The following is a 7,064-nucleotide window of genomic DNA, read 5'->3' as shown; positions in this document are numbered from 1 at the left end:
TCCTACGCATCTCCTGCAGGGGCAAGAAAGGCATTTGTTTGTAGCTCGACTCTTTTATTTATTGATCTCCAAGAAATGATACGTGTGTTAGAAATCATGTCTACATAAAGAAGAAGGAATATAGCCTAAAGGACTGATACCATGGGCCTTTTCCTCCCTCCTTCCAAACAAGTAAAATAAGTATTTTGTATTTTGTGGAATTCATTCTTAAAAATAAATTCCACTCAGATTCCCCAAAACTACAAGAAGAAAACAATCATAAAGAACATAGGAAGAAAAAAAAAAAAAGGGCAAAAAAAAAAGCACTCCCAAGACACATTGTTGTTACATGTCGTGAATTTCCACGTCTTCAAATTTCATCTCACACTGGCATGCTGATAGTGGAAGGCTGAACAAATTTTTTGAAACAGCAAGCCAGGCTCTCAGGAGAACAATTCATTTCATTTGTTATCCTTCTGCTTTGATGTACTCCACAATCTCACATGAAATCAGGCTTCAGTGGGAATGGCCAGGCTCAACGGACAAAAGGCAATGGGCTCCCCTCCTAGGATGCTAATCAAAACCATCCAATGTCAGCAGAGGGAAGGCAAAAGCAAAGAGCCAGCAAATAACTGAATAAATACAATTGCTATCCCTTAAATAACCCTGTCACTGAAACACAGAAATACACAGATAACTCGATCCTCCTTCTGAGCAAACAGTGTGCATATTTAACTTGACAGGTTTTTCAAGACTCATATTCCACAGCTTTCCATATTGTCCTCAGCAGGACACAGCCAACAGTCTGGAAAATAATATCTTCCCTAACTTCACTACTCCCTCCCCCACCTTTTTTTTTTTTTTCTTGTAATCATCCATATTATTAATAGGAGGCAGCTGGTTCCCATTAATGTTGGGAAAAGTGGTCTATCTCAGGAATTATGGTTTAAATTGGCTTGTAGTCTGGGGGAATTAGCCATCTGCACCTGGCCTAACATGGATATTTTCAGCCATACTAATCATAAACAGGGCTTTGTTCTAGTTGCGTCCACTTAGGTCTCTCACTCTGTCTCTTTTCATTTTCCCCTTAAAGAATGAAAAAAAAAAATCAGAAGTAAAAAGGAAGAATCCTATTTACCCTTTCACAGAGTTAATCAAAACCTAACTGCTTTGTTAGTGACCTGCGTTTTATTTTGTGTTTGTAACTGAGAACATCATTTAAGTTTGAACTGGGCCCAGCAAAAGTCCTGTAGCTTTTCAGAGGCTGAACAAAATTGGCGCAAAGAAGAGCCAGTTGTTTGGCAAGACAGCTGTGATTTAGCAATATTTTTATGACGTCCACAAGAAGCGTAATACCATGTGGGCAGGAAGGGCTGCACACCAGACCGTAGCTGGAGAGAAGGAGTGTTGCAGTATTTAAAATAAAAACACCAGAACACTGTGAATTGCTCTCAAGAATGTGCTATAATGCAACGCGAATGTTGGATTCTGTGTGTGTGTGTTTTTTCTTTTTCCCCTCCCATTTAACATCTCTCTTTGGCAAAATGATTGTATTTATCCAGCGCTTTTGGGCTGAGATAAGAAAAACACATTTAAAGGTGGGTGAAAATAAATGACATCATCAGGTCAGACGCCTGCTTGCTTTGTCTCCCAGACTTGGCAGTGCAGGTATAAGCTCTATCCCATTGCCATACTCTGCAGGGAATCCATCCACAACTGCAGTTATAGGAGCGAGTGGTTTACACTGCAGAAGAACATACCCAAGTCTTTGACCGTGTTATTTTTTATTAACAGACAAATCTCTATAAAGATTTGTAAAAGAGTCGACTTCTCTCCCTCTCTCTCTACATCAGTCTTCCTGCCTTAGTAATTATGAATCACCAGTGTTAATATGTTTAGGAAAGATCTAGACAAATTCTGGAAGAATAGGTTCATCGGTGCCTATTAAATACAATGATCTGGACATGATTTTTGGCTTGGAAGTCACTGAACTACTGCGTGCTGTAGCCCAGGAGGCTCTGCCAAGGGACAGCTCTCGTCCAGCTCTCCTTCTCTCCCTCTGCTCCCCCCACAAACTTTTGCTGCAGACAGGATATTGCGTTAGCTGTGATACTACGGCTGTTCGTACACACATGGTTACGAGGGGTTGGCTTGCAAGCAAAAATCTGGTTCAATCACTACGTTCACAGCTTCATCTGATTTGGTTTGTTGTTTTTGTGTTTGTTTTTGAACAAAGCCAGCTCCTTTGGCCATGTTTTGTGGTGCAGCATCACTACTCCACCTAGACTTATCCCCCGACAAGTGCCAAAGCAGTTTGTGTGCCAAAAGACATCCTCTCCAGTCCCCTTTCTATCCAATGTGAGCTTACAGGCCGTGGCAATACATGTCACAGGCACAAGCATCCAGAGAGCTCCTCACAGCACTCTCGTGCTCCCTCCTGGCTGAATAGCTGGGTCTAATGAGCTTCTTTGCTTGCTCACGCATTTTGCAGGCTCCAGCTGAAACAAGAAGCAGAAATGCTGACCTCTCGTGCGAGAGCCTGTTGCCATGCTATTTGCAGCTTCTCTGGGATCAGGAAGTGCCAAAATCTGAGAAAGAAGCCTGGATCTTCCAGGCCAATTTAGAGTCTCGAGGGGCCTGTATAGTTTGGATAACCTACAGTCAAGCGTTACAATTTATGGGAGCTTATCCAAACCAAACTCTGACTCAAATCGCTCACCCATCAGGAACCGAAACACCTCTCGGAACAAGGTGTGCTGCCAAACGTGAGGAACCAGCTACAAGGTGGGGCCAGGCAGCATGGAGATGGGGCAGGCTCAGCTGGGGGTGGGCTTCTGGTGGCAGGGCCTGGGGAGGAAAAACGGAGCATAACGGACGCAGTTTTTAATAAGCAACTATGAATCCAGTTCAGCTTCTCCCCAGCTGATGTAAAATCAGAAGAAACTTGCTCAGGACAGCAAGGCAGAGTGCTGAAGCCACCAAGGGGAAGGATGAAAACAACATCCCCAGTGAAGGTCAGTGCAGGTCCCACGAGGCTGAGGCTGAATGCCTGTGGCCCATTTTATGCCGAAGGGCTCTGTGTGAGCACCTCATGTGCCTGAGCGTTGGGTTTACTGACAGGGAGGAGGTGGGGGCAGAAAGTCACCCTTAATCTTGGTGAGCTCTTAAGAATTTACCAAGACAGGCACAAATTCCCGGAAATGAGATTTCCCACCTCTTCAGGGAACGGGATTTAGGTATGAAAGCCAGAATAATGAATGTTGCATGAGAAAGGTATATTAAAAGCAAAAGAATAGAAATGACACGACTTCAATAACTGAGAGGAAAGGCACCTGTAATCCCCAGACATGTCTGTAATGGAGCTGCGTACAGCCTCCGCGACTCAGACACAGTATCTCAGGGCAAATACAAAATGAAGGCAAGAGCTCCCTGCCTGTAAAATGTGACTTGCTCCTTTGCTGACTCCCCCCTGTTCTTCCTAACTGAGCTCCTTACAGCTAATCTTCGGTCATTAGTGCTGTGCCCAGTACATAGCAAACCTCCTCCCATCTGTACGCTGGCTGGACATTTACACTCCTCGTGACGGTGTGGATCACAAAGCCCAGCATAAAGAGTGAACAAGCCAGAGACAAAGTCTCCCAGCTGAAGAGATCCAGCTGTGGGACAAACTTGCAGCGGAAATGAGGCAAATCCAGTTAGAGCACCTTTGGGAAACACTGAAAAACTCTTCCCCTTTTCCATCAAAAGCAGGATGACATTCACAGCATCACCAACCTTCCACATCTGAAGGAGAGAGATTTTTTTAGCCATAAAGAAGACAAGAACCAGAGACGACATCCCAACCTTGTTTTTGCCGACTTTTTTTTTTTCTTTTTTTCTGAGAGGAACACAAAGATATTATATCACTGTGATAACCAGAAGGATAAGCCATCAGCAAGATCAGTATAAGAGCAAGGAAAGCTCTGACGGGAAGTATTTCAGGAGGTTGTGGAGCTGCAGAGTTCCTTAAACCTTCACAGGAGATGAAGTGAGACTAGGGAGTGTACAGACAAGGGACTCTTTGCAAAGATTAATTTCTGTATCCTAGCTGTATAAAGAGCCCTTGGGTTTAATGCAGTGCATGAGGCTTCACAGAAAGGCAGAACGGTAACCACTCTAAGAGCAGCACTAACAGACCGGGATCTGGAGTGTATCACAGGTCCTTCTCACGGGCCTTTGGCCGGCTGCTTCTGATCTCGGCGCTGTGCTCCAGGGCTTTTCCAAGCATATCTCCTCTCTGGGCCCAAAAAGAGCTCAGACCTGGCCCTGTAGGCTTGTTTCTCCTTGAGAGTAAAAACCTTAAGACTCATGTTCATAACTCTCTTCCCCTTCTTATCTTTCCCAATTCGCAGCGTGCACATCTTTCTAGACATCTCAGAAATCATCTCTGCTTTAGCTGTTCTTTTCCCCAAAGCTTTACTGTCTCTCTTGGCAGTGGTTGTGATTGTCTGTACAGCTGGGATCAAACTAAAATCCTGTTGCTTTTACTAATCCTGTCTAGCTCCCTACGTACTCCTTTTATGATGCTAGGGGTGCTTTCCTTCTTCCCCCTGTGAAATTACCTCTCAGGAACACACTTCCCCAACACCAAACAACGTTACCAGTTGGCAGGCGCTAAAGTCAGAGATGTCAGGTTTACGGGGACCCACCAAGCCAGGGATCCTGTGTGAGGCTAATTTGACCATGGGACATGGAGTTATTTCTATTCTTCCTTCTTCATCCTTATTCTCTGTATAGGGAAGCTGAACAGATAACTTTAGTCTTCTTCCTGGTGCCATAGCTAGCTGAAGAAGAGTTTTTGTAAGAATGAAAGCAGAAAAGACAGGTAGGAGTTGAGAAGTCTATGAAATTTGTTAACTGCATACATATAGGGTCAGGAAATGTGTGCAAACCCCAGGAAAGTCATTCCTGAGCTTATAGGAGCAAACCACAAATCCTTAAATGTCAGGCTGGTAAGAGGGAGATAAAATGTGGCAGGGATTGACTGGGGCAAGTGCTCTAAGGAAATAGGAAATAAATGACTGACCTTGAGATTGAGTGTGTATGGTATAGCCCAGATGATGAAGCAGAGATTTTAAATGAGTTTTAGTGGAGATGGAGAAAGGATGAAAGAGAGATGAAAGAAAGGAAATCCGCATACAGCCGGGCTAGCAGGGTTTTTACTTTTGTTTTGGCTAGGATTTTTCATTTTGCTCCCTCTGTTGAGGAAAAGCTTGAAACAAGTGGGTAGTAAGTTGATGAATTCATGAAGCCTAACATTTATTCTCTGTTGTGACAAGAATATCTCAGCTTCAAAGCAAAAGACAGATGGACCACAGCTCAGCGGCAATGTGAGACTGTCCCAGAAGAAATTAACCCACTGAGCTTACACTGGAAAAATCAAGAGCCCAGAGGGCCAATGACTCCTTAAAGATTGTAGAAGGCCTGCTAAAACTTATTTTTCTGCATAGTGATGGACAAATAAAATGGCAAAAGCTCTCATGTGCACATTTAATTAGGGATAGGAACAGAAAGGGAAAGGGGATTAGGAACACAATTTATATTTTTGGGGTGCTACATCTCTTTCCACTTTTGTCTACATTTTGGTCTCAAGGAGTCACTATCACTCGGCAGCTGTTTAATGATTTACCCATTAAAAAAATTATTTGTCCTATTCCTGAATTGCTGTGCACATCCCCATCACAAATAGCCCTTAATGGTAAATATCAAAATCAAATGTCTTTGAACACTCGGGATCTTGGAGACTGAACGTACCCTGTGTTTATAGTCAGTGCTGCAAGAAGTGGCCTTCACGTCACCAGCTCCATCACTCAAGGGCCTCAGAAAATCAGAAGTTTCACATGCCATTTGGTTCCAGTAAAAATGCGATCTTGTAGCAAAACAAACAGAAAAAAAAAAAAAAAAAAGCTCCTAATAGCACAAAGACCTAATTCAGAGAGTAGATTTCATTATGGGAATAGCATGTTTCTTGCAGCCTTAAAGTATCTCACAGGCTTTGACTACTTCAGAACCTGATTCCATGAAACGAAACACGGCAGGATAATCATATTTACTTGTTTGGTTTTCCACTTTGTTCAGTTATCCCAGCTTAAATCTAAGCCAAATGTTACACTAAAAAAAAAAAAAAAGGATATACATGTTTTTTGATTTACTAACAGCAGTAAGAAAATAGGTTACAACAGCCAAGACCAGAGGTCCTCATTTGTAACCATTTATCCTTATGTAGTTAAAGGTCACCCACAAATTATAGACTGTGGGTTCTAGCACCGTTTTATACATATATAAATATATATGCCTGTATTTACAACTGCTACATACTTATTTTCCACAGTGTGGTGCCCAATGTTCCTGCTGCAGCCTGAAAAGGACCTGCCACACAGGAAGGCTGGCTGCTGCTAAATTTAACACAGGGGAACTTTTTTTCCTTGGGTGGAACTGGGACAGGCGGAGGAGAGGTGACATGGCAAAATCAGTTGTGCCTGAGACAGCCAAAGGTAACTGTTGTGGTTTGTGAGCTAAATGGCTGCTTGTGTCCCAGATGAAATAGAGAAATAAACCTAGAAACCAGCCCATTAAGAAATCACTCAGCAAAAGCGATAAATCTTGCAACCATTCTCGCCCATCTATAAACAAAGGAGAAATTGGAATAACAAGCACAAGCTCCAAGCGTCATCGGCATGTCTAAATAATAATGAGATTTTTGGAGAATTATAAGTCTGAGGGGGGTTTTATTTACATTCTGAGTTATGATATTTTTTTTTGTCTGTTTGTTTTCCCACTATTTCTCAGTAGCTCCTGCCACATGAAAAGCTGAAAACTTGCATTCTCAGTCAAAGACATGACTCCAACTGCAAATACTGTGAGACTAGCACTAGAACTGTGAAAGTGAGCAATAATAAGCCTGTGCAAAATTCTTACCCAGCAAGTTTATATGGTAGATGAAACTATTAAGGATCAATTTGTAGTCACCTAAAAAAAAAAAAAGAGAGATCAGGTTAATCAGGTGGTGTGTTACCATGCAGTGAAAACTTACGCAAGTGAGAGGT

At 42.7% G+C, this 7,064-nt stretch overlaps 1 long non-coding RNA gene across 1 annotated transcript in view; it reads right to left on the bottom strand.

Moving 5' to 3' along the window:
- Positions 1-238: 238 nt before the first annotated feature.
- The window catches only part of LOC121076223, a 29,488-nt gene continuing 22,662 nt past the window's right edge, over positions 239-7,064 (bottom strand). The window contains exons 7-9 of the long non-coding RNA XR_005823403.1: positions 6,937-6,987; positions 5,773-5,887; positions 239-552 (exon numbers count right to left, since the gene is read on the bottom strand). This is a non-coding gene — a long non-coding RNA (uncharacterized LOC121076223). The remainder of the gene's footprint in view (positions 553-5,772; positions 5,888-6,936; positions 6,988-7,064) is intronic.

The sequence above is a fragment of the Cygnus olor genome, chromosome 11 (assembly GCF_009769625.2).
Source record: "Cygnus olor isolate bCygOlo1 chromosome 11, bCygOlo1.pri.v2, whole genome shotgun sequence".
In the NCBI taxonomy this organism is placed as follows: domain Eukaryota; kingdom Metazoa; phylum Chordata; class Aves; order Anseriformes; family Anatidae; genus Cygnus; species Cygnus olor.
Note: the sequence above shows the minus strand (reverse complement) of the source record. Positions and strands in the feature narration are given on the sequence as shown.